Genomic DNA, 14,929 nt, shown 5'->3' with positions numbered 1-14,929 from the left:
CCCAGCAGCCGGCTCGACTCAGCCTTCCATCCTTCCGAGGTCGGTAAAATGAGTACCCAGCTTGCTGCTGGGGGGTAAATGGTAATGACTGGTGAAGGCACCGGCAAACCACTCCGTATTGAGTCTGCCAAGAAAATGCTAGAGGGCATCACCCCAAGGGTCAGGCATGACCCGCTGCTTGCACAGGGGATACCTTTACCTTTATGACAATATATGGTCATGTCTACCTCCCCCCACCAGCCAATGATGGACCTAGAGGCGGTGGGAAAGGGAGGGGCCCTAGTTGGATATGTACACAGCTGTGCTTCCCAACCATATTCTGCATGATTGCAACATTTCTGGGGTCTCTCGAAGCCTGAAGAATGTTTCAGGGATTTCTCAATGATAAAAAGTTGAGAAAGGCTGACCTAGACAGTCCTTAGACTTCTGTGGACTTATTTACTATCATTGCTGGAAAAAATATGCATCTTTGTATATTTTATCCTGTGAACCCTCACGTGCAGTTGAAAGCCAGATAACTGATGGCCCTGTGGCCTAACAGGGACTGATTTGCCTAGCTTGACATCACCCAATGACACTCCAGACTGGAATACTCTTTTATGAGTTTTTATTTTAGTTTCAGTGAACAGAAAAAGTCACAGGGGGACTAAGTGTCCAGAGCGCCTGTGCAAAGAACAATAGAAGTATGCATAGAATCACAGAATAATAGAGTTGGAAGGACCTCCTGAGTCATCTAGTCCCACCCCCTGCGTAATGTAAGGTTATATAAAGTAAGGTTCTATGACTCCACCTTATGGGCTGGTTGTATGACCTGGACCAATGCCATGGCTCCCCACCCCTCATTCCATCTCCAAAACCACCCCCAAAGCCTTGAGGCCAGCCCTGGAGTTTCTGACATGGCAACAGTTCCCTGGTTTGCATTACACAGAGTACATTCATCAACCCCCTCCTACCTGTGACACCAGCAGGCATCTGGAAGGTTGAGTTACGATGACCCTCATTTGAACAAACATTCCAAGTTATCTATAATTCATTTCCAACCTTATTCTTCAACTTATCTCAAAACCTTGCATGAAATGCAGCCTTGCACCACCTGTTTTCTCTGCTCTTCTGTGCGCGAAAGTTTACACATAATAAAGCAGCATTTCTTAATACAGAAAGAAAGATCGGACTGAAGCCAATTTCCAATAACGGATTGGTCAATGAGAACGTTGTAATAATTTCCTTAAACATCACTCCATCATAGTCTAGACAAGGTTTACCTCCTCTGGGGAGACCTCCTTTCAGCAGGGGGGGGGGGTGACTCACGGACAGAGCATGGTATGTGGAAAGTCTCATGTTCAGTCCTCAGCATCTCCAGTTAGGGATCAGATCATAGATGGTGTGAAAGATCTGTGCCTCAGACACTGAAGACTTGCTGCCAGTCTGAATTGACAGTACTGACCTTCATGTGACTGCTTCATTTGTGAAGCAGTCATGTTCAAGCACATGTGACTGCTTCATATGGCTGCTTCATTTGTTTGTGCTGTTTTAGCTTGCCCGGGAAGCACAGTGTTTGAGTTATTCACCATACATCATTCCTTTTATTTTTGTTAAATATATTGAATCATAGAATAAGAACCATAGAATCATAGAGTTGGAAGGGACCTCCTGGATCATTTAGTCCAACTGTGCAGAACACTCACAGCCCTATCACTCATCCATTGTAACCTGCCACCCCCTTGAACCTTCACAGAATTCAGTATATTTATATACAGACATACATCTCAAATCATTCCTTTCTGTTATAATATGGTTAGAATGCACATTTAATAAAAAAACAATAATTGGGAGTCCATTTCTCCCCAAGTTCAGTCAGAGAGATGAGTAATGTCAATACTCCTGTTTTACCAGGGGAATGCGGGAATTCATCTGTCTACATTACCAGGCCAGAATGAGATTTTACCCCTCCAGTACTCTTCTGTCAGCCTCAACAGAAATAAGCAGTCTTAACCTACGCTGCCAGCAAGAGAGACAGAAATCTATAGATGTTAGTCTTCCTCCTTCTGGAACACATTTCTTCAAGAGCTTCCAGCCCTTCCATTCATTTAATGATTAGCTGTGCTTCCCTGGCCACCCACCTGGGCAAGGAAGTCCACGGCACAGGAGACAAACCTGCCTTGTGAATTAAGCATCCAGAAGGGAGTTGAGCTTTTCTTCTGCTCAATTTTTTTTTACTTGCCTAGCATGGAAGAGTGAGAGGACAGCATGTGGGTTCTTCAAAGGCCACAAAATCAGCAGATCAATATAGAAGAATTTAGCCATTACCAGGAATAACGCTGCTTTACAGAATTGACCAAACATGAGAAAATGTCTACTGAGAGAATTCACTTCACTTTGCTGTAAACCTGGACCTTCCCCCCTAGACGTGTGTATGAAAAAAAAATAACATATAAAGCACCAAATTTTTTTCTGAAGGAAGAGAAGAAAAACTGTTCTGTTTTTTTATACCCTGACTCTCACTCCTTGAAGGAATCCCGAAGCGGCTTGTAGATACCTTTCTCTTCCTCTCCCCACCACAGATGCCCTGTGAGGGAAGTGGGGCTGAGAGAGCTCTGAGAGAACTGCTCTGCAAGAACAACTTTAAGAGAACTGTGGCTCATAGTCACCCAGCTGACCGCATGTTAGAGTGTGGAATCAAACCTGGTTCTCCAGACTGGAGTCCAGACTCTTTAACCACTAAACCATGCTGGTTCTCAAAGTCACCATGTGATACTGTCATTTCCCCCCTAATACCAACCTTGACTATTTTAATTACAGGTTTTCCCTATACCATGCTTTAAAAAAAATTGTCTGCAATCAAAAGAATGATAGTAAACAGTGTAAAAGAAAGCAGAGCGCAGTCCTTCCTCCCCTTCCACCCTAGTCTTTTAGGAGTGCTCAATGGATGGGAATATGGAGTAACCCCTGTTCTATATTGATATTCTTTTGAGAGTGACGAATGACACAGACATGGCATAGTGACATAACTGTTTCCCCCACTTTTTCCTAAGCTTCCTTTTGCCATCTTGCCATTAATCAGCAGACTTGTTTACCTTCTCAGGTCACCTTCCAACCTTGAACTTAACTGTGCTTTTCTTTTTTAAAAAGTCCAGCAACTTTGTTCCTGGTTCTTTTCCTATCCTTTTAGTTTCCTTGTCCTCCCAGAGTGTCCGTGCAGTCAGAACACGACTGAAATCAAAGCAAACAATGTTGTTGCTGATTGACAGTTTCTATCTGGAGTTCTCAAATTGGACTTCTGCCCCAAAGAGCTGGAAAATGGAATGTTTTTAGAGATGTTGTTGCTGCTTGTTGCTGTTCATTTCGAATGAATGTGGTGCAACCATGCGTCTTTGGCCCAGGCTTTACAGGGTTGCGCTCAGTTGAGGAACAGCCTTTTTATATTCTTTTGGCTTGGGACACAATTAAGTGCAAATGGTGCAAGCTTGCAGACCGTTTCTGCCTTCCCAGTGCCGCTCCTATGCACCCCTCTTCCCCATGAACTTCAGGTCAAGGCCAGGTGAATATTCCAGGGGCCCAGGACCACCAGCGAATTCATACCCACAAGGCTCTTCTTGAAGAGCCCTGCGGGGGGGCATAAGCAGATAAGCAGTCCCTCAGGTAAGGAGGACCCAGGCCTTAAAGGTCAATACCAAAACCGTGAACTTGATCCGGAAGCAAACTGGTAACCAGTGCAATTGTTTTAGCACAAGCTGAATATGAGCCCTCCAAGATGTCCTAGTGAGGATCCTCACAGCCGTGTTCTGTACCAGTTGCAATTTCCGGGTCAGGGACAAGGGAAGGCTCACTTATGTCATTTATGTCAGTGGTCCCCAACCGGCGGGCCGCGACCCGGTGCCGGGCCACAGCTCCCTCTTCCCGCCCCCCCCCCCCGAAGCGAGAAGCTCGCCACGCCGCGAGCAAATTGGCCGCCGAAGCAGCCGATTAGCTCGCGGCCTGGCAAGCTTCTTGCTTCGGGAGGGGGAGGGAAGAGAAGCTTGCCGAGAAGCTTGCCGAGCCGCAAGCTAATCGGCCGCTTTGGTGGCCGATTTGCTGGCGGCTTGGAGGGGCCGGGAGAGGGAGCCACGGCCGCCAGCATGGCAGCGGCGTAAACGTGCATGTGCGGACTGCCGTGCACGCGCATTTGCGTTTGCTCTGGGGCTGCTGTGTGTGCGCGGGGCTCCGGGCCACCCTCTCCCGCAACTCCGGAGCAGCGGTCCGCGGCAACCGGAAGGTTGCGGACCACTGATTTATGTGACGTATTTATTCCTCGCCACTCCCAAAATGCTGGCTCACAGTGAGTTATTCACTGTGACATCTTGGGACGGTGTACATAGAACAGAGAGAACACATTAAACATTTGCAACCATTTTAAACAGTCATAGATTATCAATGAATAGCACATAACAAACGAACAACCTATAACAGTATTGAGAATCGGTGTTAAAGTTTCCTTGTGATTGGGTCAATTATGTGGGTCCTCGTCGCTGGTCTTATCCCAAAGCCTGGCAGAAGAGCTCCATTTTCCAGGTCTCACAGAGTTCTTCTATGACAGACCAACATGGCTACTATCTAGGAAAGAATAAAACCTCCACTATATTGACATTAGGGTTGGGCGTTTTGGCGCTCCTCGGCCGCTTCGACAATCGCGGAAGCCCGAGGCATCCCGTGGAGGGGTGGGGCGGTGTTGGCGGCCTGCGTGTGCCAGCACCAATGGCGCCCATCCACAGCACTGGGAACTTCGAGTTTCCGCGATCGCCAAAGCAGCCAAGGCGTGCCGGAGCGCCCAACCCTAATTGAAATCTAGGCACTTTGCCCTTTGCCAATGTCTACTCCAGCTGTGCCCACGGAGAGATCACCTCTGGTTCTGGATATTATTTTGTGATCATGAATGGTTTCTGCCATGACGTTCTGGGAACTGCTCTTGAACCATTTCATTTATTGCATAATAATAGCTCTGGCTAACAGTTCCTGAAAAGAAACGCTTGTCGGGAGAATATTCTTGCTGCAATTTGCATGGCTTTTCTTTAGAGGGGGATGTTTCCCCACTGTTGCTGCAGTAATAATAACAGTAATCGTAAAGGTGCTTTGAGTGTATTGTTTTGTAATTTTTACAACAGTCCTGTAAAGTCAAGTCAGTCTCCCCCTATGGGAAGATTTGGGGCTGTGAAAGAATGGCTTTCTAAGGCTGCCTACCCCGGTCTTGGCCTAGGGGAGATCTGAACCAGTGAGTCCCTGGTTCAGCCTTTCTTAACTTTTTTACTATTGAGAAACCCCTGAAACATTCTTCAGGCTTTGAAGTGGTGCGTTCATGCAGAACATGGTTGGGAAGCATCGTGGTATCCATGCCCACCCGAGGCCCCTCCCCTCCTCACCCCCCTCCAGGCCTATCATTGGCCATTATGGGAAGGAGTGGGTGGGTTGACATGACCATATATTGTCATGTATAACCTGATAAATGTTTAACAGTTTTTTTTTTAAAAAAAATATGTACATTAATTAACTTCCACCCATTCAGGAAGCCTATTCCAGGGCAATCAAGAATCTCTATGGTTTCATAAAATCCTGGTTGAGAAAGCCTGCCCTGGTTCATAGCTCAGTTTCATAACCATTATGAACCCACCCCCCCACCCCCGCCTTCCCAGCTGCCAGAGTCCTTGCCACCCTGGCAAGGAAAACCACCTGTCTTGATTCTCAGGCTCATGAGTGAGATCAATAGCTATTTTTCTCCTGGTTGAGAGTCGCTTCTTTTCACCGCTCTAAAAACAACAGGGACTTGTAGCACAGGAGAGGCTAACAGATTTATCATGGCCTATCATAGCCTAATGTCCGTAAACACGCATGCAGTGTTTATCCTCAGTTGGCGAATGTCATGTATCTGACAAATGTATTATGTTTTCATCCCACTTTCCCGACAAACTCGTGGGTCCCAAAGCACAGGGCCTTGTACTCAGGACTGCAAACTAAAAAGACAAGACACACAAAGGGAGGGAGGCGGAGAGGGGGAAACAGAGATCAGTCAAACAGGATAAGCTTTTATATCTTGTTGTGACCCAGATAATTCTCCTTTTGCTTGGTTACTCTGAATAGGATGGAGCCTGTCAGGGTCTTTCGCAGGGGTAGTCAACCTGTGGTCCTCCAGATGTCCATGGACTACAATTCCCATGAGCCCCTGCCAGCAAATGCCTATAGGACCACTGGCAGTCAAATGTCATCCTGATGCCAGAGCAACCTTTCCCTGGAAAGCAATCCTAAGCAGTTCTGCTCAGAAGTAAGACCCACGTTAGTCAGTGAGACTCCTGCCCAGGAAATTGGCCTGAGAATTGCAGCCACTGCCTATGAATGTTTAATAATGATGATGATGATGATTTCATTTGCTGTGTCTGCTGTGGGGAGAGGAAGGGAAGATGATTGTAAGCTGCTTTGAGACTCCTTCGGGCAGTGAAAGGCGGGGTATAAAAACCAACTCTTCTTCTTCTTCCCCCTGATAATTAGAACATTTGTAAGCATTGGTCAGAGACTAGGAGGGATTTTTTAAAAATTATTTATTTATTTTGGAGGATGGGCTGGCAGGCAGGGAGGTCAGTGTCTACGATGGCCTTTCCTGACCTCAACTGTGGGCCTGGTAGAAGACCTCTGCTGCTTTGCAGGCCCTCCGGAATTAATATCCTGGAAGACCCTGATCTCCTCTGATCTGGTAGCTTAAGATACTACAGGACTCCTTGTTTTATTTGCTACAATGTAGTGATCTATTTAACTGTCAGTTAATCTGTACTCCAGCAGAGCAGATGCCCTCAAGAGCTATGGGCTCTGCCTTAATAGTGGTATCCTCAAATATTGGTCTTATAATGACCCGAGGTTCTGAACTCCATGTTATAGACCTGAAGCTGAGATCAGTTATCAGCGTAACCTTCAGCCAACCAACAGCATGAGCGGCCTGCTGACAGCTCCGTCTGTTCTTATCCACCTAGCACCAGACACGCTTTTCCCTTTGAGAACTGGGTATTCAATTGACATTTGGAAGAAGGAGACAGTCCTGGAGCTTGCTGTTCTACCCTACCCCCCCCCCCACACACACACACACACACAGTTTTATGCTAACGCAGACCATTCAGAAGCCGTGCGCAAAACCAGATTTACCCAGACTTGTGTTTCTTTGTGAAATGGAACCTCATTAGGTTTGGTAAAGAATCCCTTCTGTGCATTTAACTTCCCGTCATTAGGCTGCAGCCACCCACATGTAAGCTCACATGCTGCGAAAGTGCCGGTAGCGCAGGAAATACATTAAATGCTGCATCAGGATATTCGCTATTCAGACCTTTAAGGAAAGGAGAATACAGTCTGATCTCCTTTTTACCTGAAAAGCCCAAGGGATATTTGAAAGAATCACTTATCGGGATTCCAGATAAGGAGTGTGTCGCCCTGAATAGAGCTATACTGGCAAGGAGTAGGATACATTGAAATCCAAGAGACGCTGTTGTGTTATACATATGATTTGTTACAATTATTGATGCCCTTCCTTCTATAAAATATAGTAGGAAATACAGCAGACAAGTTCAGCCGGGGGAAAAAAAAAACATTGGGCCAGATTGAACTGGCAGTTGCATGTCCAGCTACTCAACCAGATCTACAGTCAATTTGGAATGATGAAGTTTATGTTGCTGGACAACTACTGGTTGCCCAGTTATTTTTATCTACTGCAGGTGTTCCTAGGAAAGTATGAATAGCAGGTGATTGGCCCGTATGTACACCTGCCTCCCATCTGCAGGACCATCCAAACAATGCTAGTCAAAAAAGTTTATTCTAATAGCACTGTACTGGCCAAGAAGATGACCATTTCCAGACCTTCTCAGATAGGCCTCTCAAGTACTCATACTACCTTTTCCCGTGATGGTACTATATCCCCAACCTTGGCTATTAGAACCTGGAGGCTGAGCAGCTACAGCTCTAGCAATAAAGATATTTGGAAATGGTGTCATCAACCCAGGTTTCTTGAGGTACTTGTGGATTGTAATATAAATATGAGCAGACAGGGCGATGGGGTGGTAAAAACCGCGAATGCAGACTTGGGCTATATCAATAGAAGCATCACATCAGAATTGCAAGATAGCATACTACTGTATGACATTAGTACTGTGTGCTATCCTGGAGGCTTGTCTTCAAAAAGGACATGAACCAAGTTGAGAGGGTGCTGAGTAGAGCAACAAGGACGATCCAGGGCCTGGGACCAAGCCCTATGAGGAAGGATTGAGAGACTTGGGAATATTCAGCCTGGAGAAGAAGAGGTTGAGAGTGGACAGGATTGCTCTCTTGAAATATCTGAAAGGTTGTCATGTGGAGGAGGGCAGAGGATAGTTCCTGTTGGCAGCGAAGGTTAGGACCTGCAGTAATGGATTTAAACTACGTGTAGTATAGTAGCAGCTAGATATCAGGAAAAAATTATTTCATAGAATAGTTCAGTAGTGGAATTGGCTGCCAAAGGAGGTGGTGAGCTTCCCCCTCACTGGAAGTCTTCAAGCAGTGGCTGGACAGCTACTTATCCGGGTTGCTTTAAGTTGATCCTGCATTGAGCAGGGGGTTGGGCTAGATGGCCTGTATGGCCCCTTCCGACTCTATGGTTCTCAGATTCTTATCCTGGTTGCCTGAGGCTGATCCTGCAGTGAGCAGGGGGTTGGGTGAGATGGCCTGTATGGCCCCTTCCAACTCTATGGTTCTATGATTCTGCTTTTCCAAAATTAAGATCTAGGCCACTTTTTGTTTCTTTTCTGAATTTAGCAATAAAGAGTCAGATCTCCGGTACATCAGTCACTCTGTGAATATGGGAATTCAAAGGTAAACATCAGTTACCAAGTTGCCGCTCCATTTGGTCATTTGGGATCTGATCTCCTACCGTCCACATCCTTGGTGTGCTTTGTCTCTTTCTATTGTACAGCCAGGAACTGTGTCCTATTTCCACTTAAGGACAGCTCTTGCCACCAGCAGAGTCTATTGAATTTTAATTGTTGTAAATTACTTTGAAAGCCTCCCTCTTCTGTCGGAAAAAGCAAGCGAAAAACTTACTAAGAATATAATACTGGATTTGTGGAGGCTCAGTTAAGAAGATCTTGGGGCTTATTTTAGCGTTTTGCACACTGTCTGACTTGGAATGCGTTTGTTTTAGGCAGCTTAGGACAACCAGGACTTCAGGGTAGTCCAGCAAAGCCCAGGGTTTTTCTCACTACTGTTAAAACATTCCTCTTTCTCCTTCCCGTCGATAGAACAGGAACATAATCCAGCTAAGCTCTATCCTTCCCAAGCCATCTCTCTCGGGTGTAGCGGCTCCAAGTATTCAGGGGCAGCTTTGGGTTCCAAAAGAGAGATAAAGAGGATTGTTTTTGAACTGTCCTTTGAACATCTGCTTTCAGCCAGTGAAGCCGCAGTGCTGAGTCCTGCCTCTCGGGCTCCGGGGACCTTTGCAAACCAAGCATATCAGCGGTTCATTTAGGAAAAACACATTCTCAAGGTTTTGAGCCACCACGGGAAGATTTGCAAGAGGCAAGCTTATCCTCAGTAGACCTTCTCCTGGCCTTGAGCCACTTACTTTGCATTTAATATTTTTATTCAAACATTAAAGTCTGTTCCTCGGGGGGCAAGACAGTTTCTCCATCAGTCAGAAGGCTAGCGCCCAAAGTTTCAAGTGAAGCAGCATACATTTTCCTCTTTTGGGGGTGGGCTTTTATTTATTTTTTTTGGAGCTGGTGTTTGAATCAACAGTGGCTGAGATAAATTGGATTTGGCTTGGAAAGACAGCTTTACATACCCTGGGAAATTTGCAAGTGGAAATTTGACATGAAGGTGAGCAGGAATACAGAGCGTCCGCTGGTATGACTGCTGCTTAATAAGAGTTAGCCTGGGAGGAAACGGATGAAAGGGTGAGCATTGATTTATATATTGTTGTAAACATTCAAACCAGCCTGGCAAAATGATTTCATTACCAAGTGTGGTACAATGCTTTGCACCCCGGAATTTGTGTCAAAATTATAACAATAGGGTCTACATTCTGTATAAAGAAAACATAATAGCATAGAGCTGGAAGGGGTCCCAAAGGTCATTTAGTCAAGTCCCAAGGGTCATTTGCACAAGGGCAGGAAATTCACAGCTAGCTCCGCTGCCACCCCCCCCCCCCAGGCATCGTTACTCTATGCCCAGGGAAAGGCAATAAACCCTCCAGGATTCCTGGATCAATCTGACAAAAGAAGTCTGCTCCAAAGTGACAATTGACAATTCCCTGGGCATATAAGAAGGACAAATGAAGAAACACCATTGGTTTCTTGTAGAAATACACCCAAAGCAAATGAAACCAATAGGCAAAAGGTTGAAGAAGTGACCCCCTTTACTGAAAAGCTATTGCCTATGTGATACCCTGTACCTGTAATACTGGTGATGTTATATGATGTTATATTAAGACTACAAATTGCAACCACTGAAGAAGCAATAGAAAGTGGGATTGAATACCTGGGACCCCGTTCTGGTTGCAAAATTATTCAGGATTTAATAATTCTCAAGAAGAAACAACCTTTTGCTTATTAGTTTCGTTTGTTTTGTGTATATAAGGACCAGGGAATGTTCAGCCTGGAGAAAAGGAGGTTGAGAGGGGACATGATAGCCCTCTTTAAGTATTTGAAAGGTTGACATTTGGAGGAGGGCAGGATGCTGTTCCCATTGGCTGCAGAGGAAAGGACACACAGTAATGGGTTTAAAGTACAACGATATAGGCAAGATATCAGGGGGAAAAATTTCACAGTCAGAGCAGTTCAGCAGTGGAAGAGGCTGCCTAAGGAGGTGGTGAGCTCTCCCTCACTGGCAGTCTTCAAGCAAAGGTTGGATACACACTTTTCTTGGATGCTTTAGGATGCTTAGGGCTGATCCTGCGTTGAGCAGGGGGTTGGACTACATGGCCTGTATGGCCCCTTCAAACTCTGATTCTATGACCACAAAAGATGAGCACTAGCTTCTCTCTGCTCTCCCTGTCATGATCTGCCTAAATTCATAGTGAGTCAGCAAGGGCTAAAGTACCTTTTACAGGCTCCAGTGTCCATGAGGGAAAAAGCAGGGTGGGTATGACTTGTTTCCTGCCACCACAGTCATCCAGTCCAGAGACCTACAGGCAACCTAGTCAGGAAAGAACAAATGATAGGAAAGTCATCACCAAAGCTATGGAACTTGGGAGATCAAATGGTGGAATTTCAACCTAACTTTGGGAACAGGAAGTAGGGAGGAGGCAAAGATAATTAAAACTCCTGACCGTGAATAGAGAACTGTATTAGCTATGTTGTCTTCTTATTGGGAACTGTTTCGCCTTTGAGCTCCATCGCAAGGACAGCCATAATCCCACGTTGCTGAATAAAAAGGAGAAACTCAAACCATGAATGTTTTCCAAAATTTGCAGCATCAATAATAAGTAGCCTATTCCAAACATGTTTAAGGGAATGCGCATCCATGTCTTCAGGACTTGGCCTGGATCTAGTGTCTGCCATGGAGACACTAGGGTTCTCGCAATTTATTGCCGGTCCCACCGATCAGGCTGGCCATACCCATAACGGTAGATCTGGTGGCGAATAACATCGTTCCATGGTCAGACCACCATACCCTGAAGGCTCGGCTAAGTATACCATCCCCTCCCCATTTGGGTGACGGACGTATTTTAGTCTGCCCACGGAGACTTATGGATTCTGAGAGATACCTGAATGCTCTGTGGGACCTCATGTCTTCCAGCATCTCGTTGGCGGCCTTGGTGGAAGACTGGCAGTCCCACCTATTGGCTGCTATTGACAAGATTGCTTTCCTGGAAGAAACTTCGGCTTTGATCCATACCAGTCTGGCTTCCGTCCTGGCCACAGGGTGAGACTGTGCTGGTCGCCTTGATGGATCCTGTGGCAGCCGGACTGCGGTGGTTTTCGTGCTTTTAGATCTGTTGGCCGTGTTTGACATGGTTGACTACAAGGTATTGGTCCACTGCCTTGCCAGGACCAGGATCAGGGGGACTGCACTGCAATGTCTGGTCTCCTTTCTCTGGAACAGAACACAGAGGGTTGCTGTGGGGGATGAGTTGTCAGCCCAGCTGTAGTTAAAGTCAGGCCTGCATAGAGTGAGTTGTAGGAGTCCAGTGTAGCAGACAGTTCATTCATATTATTCCTGTGAATGTCTGTATCTAAAAATGGAAGTGTCCTACCATGATGAAAAGAAAATTTAATGTTATCATGAATTGTATTGATCCAGGAAAAAAATCCTTCTGGTTTATTACCATCTGTTAAAATAGTAAAGATGTCATCAACGTAACGTTTGTAAAACAATTTTTTCTTAAAGGATTTCTCACCTGATGATAAATTATTGTCTCTCCCAAAGAGGCCATAAACAAATTGGCCGCACTGGGAGCAAGTGTGACTCCCTTAACTTGATGATAAAACTGCTCATCATCATTTTTCCTTAGGCTGATGTCCACTCATTCCATTAGAAAAAAAGTAGGAGGTTTCATTATTGAACGAGAGTCCTTATTAGTCCTTATTAGTCTCCTTGTCTGCAGTTTATTAAGAAGCTTGTTCCGCAATATCACAAGGCTAGGACTGTCCTAAATTTACATTACGGGATCACATTAAGTGTTGTGATATCCTTATTCTTCTTCTAATTAGTATGTTAAGTCCCATATCTAATGTAATTGCACATATTATAAAACATACCCATTATTCACTGTGGTTCCTTACACGGTGATCCCGGTTTCTTCCCTTCACATGTGGAGCATGAACACCTGCCAACTCTTCCCGACACCACAAAGTCTCAGCAGCAGTCAGTAGCTGCCTCTCTGAACATTCTGCAACTTGTTGAAGGCAGTGTTTTCCTGCCTGATCCATCCTCTTACTTCCTGCAGCAGCAGCTGATCTCTCCTGTCCTTCCTCTGGCTCATCCTGCAGTCCTTTCTTGCTTTTGCACTTCCATTTCTGTCCAGTCGGCAGGTGGTGCTTACCTTCCAGCCGATGTGCACTATTCAAAGGGAGTAAAAAGAAAGAGATTAGCTGCTTTCGTTAAATTTTGCATGGTGGCAATGCCATCTCTTCACACTGCTCAGCCCGTTTTGCTCTGGAAGTACGAGTTGGTTGCTGTTTAAAAGTTGCAGCAATGCTTTTTTGAAAAACAGAATTGCTTTTTAAATTGAACTTTGTGTTCTGTCCTCCAGAAGGCATGTTTGTAGGTATTAATACTGGTGTATTTTATTTTTTGTTTTAATGATTTATATCCTGCCTTTCGATCAAATGATCTCCAAGGCAACTTATAGCGAATGGAAACAAGGCAAGGGTAAAAGGCAGCAGAAAAGCAAGGGCATATTAAATGACACAGTTAAATCTCTCTCAAAGCTTCATTGAAGAAGACAGCATTCAGATGTGATGACAAAGGTAGTTGCATTGTTACTTCTAAGCCACAAATTGTGGATTGCTTGCTTGCTTTCAGAACAGGATTCCAAAGTAGGACGAAACTGTAGTTTAGAATCTTGGTTTGTAGGAAGAGTACGAACCATACTCTATACAATGATCCATCCGTCCATCTTAAGAGTTATTCTTCAAATGCAGCTGACCCAACCTGTAGAATGTAGAAGTCTTCAGTTTCTCAGGTATCTTGTGATGTTATTAGCCATCCAGTTGAGTCTGACTCTTGCCATCCTATGGTTCAGCGGTCGCCACGATTTTCGATCTTGCACCACTTCCTTTAGTTTTGTAATGTTCTGGATGGTGTCCATTTTGACCTTATCTAACCATCACATTCTGTGTCAGCCAGGTTTCCTTTTACCACTGACCAATCCTAGCATGTTACAAGGTATCTTGTAAGACAGAGGTAGTCAACCTGTGGTCCTCCAGATGTTCATGGACTACAATTCCCATGAGCCCCTGCCAGCGGCTCATGGGAATGGTAGTGCATGGACATCTGGAGGACCACGAGTTGACTACCCCCGTTGTAAGAGACAGGATACATTTGTATCCTAGACAAACATGGTACAGTGGGAGTTACATTATCATGCCATTTGGGCATGGCCCCAATACCTGTCTCTTTAACAACAACCCAATTCATCCCTGTTGACCCTCTGCCACCCACTGTCTACATTTAGAACCCGCCTTTTCATCATGGAGTTTAGCTTGCAGGGCATTTTGTTCAAATCCTTCCCCATTTTATCCTCAAAGCCACGCTATGATGGTCATTCAAGGAGATTATGTTCAGCATGTGGACACCCAATCAGTTCCATGGCTGAGTGTGACGTGGAACCTGGGTTCTACTCCAGCACTCAAACCAGTAGTCTACATTGGCTCTTGCTCCCCTGATTCTTGTCAACTAGCACTGTCATTTCCCATTACTGTCACTGTCACAGGAAACTACCTGTTGGCAACTGAATTTCCCAGAAAGCATCATCACCCTCCCTGCTTAACCTAAAAATCCAAGCAGCAGAAGAAATGGCACAGCTCTGTTGTTAACCCACTTTCTTGTGGAGCCTGATCCAAGAGAAGGAAGAATGAGGCCGCCAGAAGGGAAAGGGATTTACTTTCTCCATGATGTCTTATATGCAGCTGCCAACAGAAGTGTGAAATCTACAGAGTATCTTCAGCACAGAATGGCCATAAAGCGCCTGGCTGGGAGTAGCAGTATCATTGATCTAAATTGACTGACTGACTCACGGTGTCAACTGGAAGGCGTTTGAAGAACTCAAGGCAAAACTGACTTTAAAAAATCTCCATGTGAACAAGATTCTCACCAGACTTCATCCAGAACTTGCTTTAGATTATGGTGATCACTTTGTGGAAACTCTGACTTAGAGAAATACATTTCTCTGGATTGTAGTGTGTCAGAATGCTGCAGAACCTGGTGAAGATTATTGATGATGCCCTCCTTA

The 14,929-nt window shown here is 45.3% G+C and overlaps 1 protein-coding gene across 2 annotated transcripts in view; it reads left to right on the top strand.

The window, feature by feature from the left end:
* Positions 1 to 14,929, top strand: part of CDK5RAP2 (CDK5 regulatory subunit associated protein 2) — a 176,843-nt gene that overhangs the window by 78,722 nt on the left and 83,192 nt on the right. The window lies entirely within an intron of this gene.

Source organism: Paroedura picta, chromosome 12, assembly GCF_049243985.1.
Source record: "Paroedura picta isolate Pp20150507F chromosome 12, Ppicta_v3.0, whole genome shotgun sequence".
Lineage (NCBI taxonomy): Eukaryota > Metazoa > Chordata > Lepidosauria > Squamata > Gekkonidae > Paroedura > Paroedura picta.
This window is presented reverse-complemented; position numbering and strand designations above follow the sequence as displayed.